This window comes from Nyctereutes procyonoides, unplaced genomic scaffold (assembly GCF_905146905.1).
Source record: "Nyctereutes procyonoides isolate TBG_1078 unplaced genomic scaffold, NYPRO_anot_genome, whole genome shotgun sequence".
NCBI lineage: Eukaryota > Metazoa > Chordata > Mammalia > Carnivora > Canidae > Nyctereutes > Nyctereutes procyonoides.
Window position 1 is genome coordinate 32,060,813 of NW_026575126.1, and position 1,716 is coordinate 32,062,528.

Genomic DNA, 1,716 nt, shown 5'->3' on the forward strand with positions numbered 1-1,716 from the left:
AATCCTTTTAAATTTCATTTATCAATTCATTAAACAAATATTTATCATGAATCTGTAACAACTACTTTCCACTTTTTTGTACTGAGAGTAGAATATAATGCAAAATAAATCAAACTTCTTCCATCATAGTGTTTAAAAGCTTGTGGGAGGAAACAGACAATAATAACATAAAAAATTACTAAAATATATAGAGTGTAAGATGGTGATATGTATCACAAAGAAAAATGAATTAGGAAAAGCAATAGAGAATGCCAGATGCAATTCTAGATGGAATGGACAGTATTAAGGGTTGATTTGGGTCCACAAAAAAAAAAAAGATATGTTAAAATGTAACCCTTGGTACCTCAGAATACGAACCTATTTGGAAATAGGGTTGTTGCAGATGTAATTAGTTAAAGTCAGTTATGCAGGAATAGAGTCAACTCTTAATTTAATATCACTGATGTCCTTATAAGAAGGGAAAAGAGACAGAGAGAGAATTTGGCCACAAGAAACAGAGAAACAGAAAATACTGTGTGAAGATGGAGGCTGTGATTGGAGTGATGCACCCACGAGGCAAGGTATGCCAAAAGTTTGTGCTCAACAACATAAGCTAAGAGAGAGACACATGGAAGAGATTCTCTTTTAGCGCCTTCTGAAGGAACTAACTTTTGATTAATTCCTTGACATTAGACTTCCAGCCTCCAGAACTGTATGAGAATACATTGCTGTTCTCCAAACCACCTAGTTTGTGTAACCTTGTATAGAAGTTCTGGGGAACGAATACAATCAGGAAAAGCCAGAGGCAGATGGTGATACATCAGTTTAGACCTGAGAGGGACAGACCTCTGTGAAAATCACTGGAAAAAATTCCAGGCATGGGAAAACACAAGTTCAAAGTTTCTGACCCTAAAAGGTGGCTCCTATCTGGCTGGAGATGAACCTAAAAGAAGTGGTTAATGGGAGAAAAGTTTCAAGAATTAGGAGGGTGGGAGAACCATTCACCCTTGATATTAGGGGATTGGAACAGAAGAGTGAATGGATCATATTATGTTTTAATTGGCTAAATATAGATGTTATGTTAAGAACTGACTGAAAAAGGACAGTGGTAGAAGCAGGGGAAACATTCAAGAAATTATTACAGTAATTCAAGAAAGATTTTATGCTATTTTCCCAGAGTAGTAGCAATGACTGTTTCAGAAATGGATTAATTGGGCATTCTAAATATACTCTGAATGTAGAACTTATAATGTTGGTTAGGGATCAAATATAGGATGTAAAAGAATGAAGTCAAAATTGCCTGTAAAGTCTTTGTCCTAAAAATCTACTGGAATGATGTCATTTATTACAGAAAAGAGCAGAATAGAGCTGACTATAGGGGAAAGCAAAACTACAGCAGGTTTTGATGTTAAGTAGATATTCAAGTGGAAATATCAAATAGGCTATGTGTGAGTCTGGAAAGAAATCTGTGTGCTTATTTATACAAACATGAAAGTAGATGAGCTCATTAAATAAATGTGTATAAATAGGAGTGCCTGATGGCTCAGCGGCTGAGCATCTGCCTTCAGCTCAGGTTGTGATCCCAGGGTTCTGGGATCGAGTCTCACTTTGGGCTCTCTGCAGGGAGCCTGCTTCTCCCTCTGCCTGTGTCTCTGCCTCTCTCTCTCTGTGTCTAAAAAATAAATAAATAAAATAATAAAATAAAATAAATAAAATAAAATAAAATAGTATGTAAAT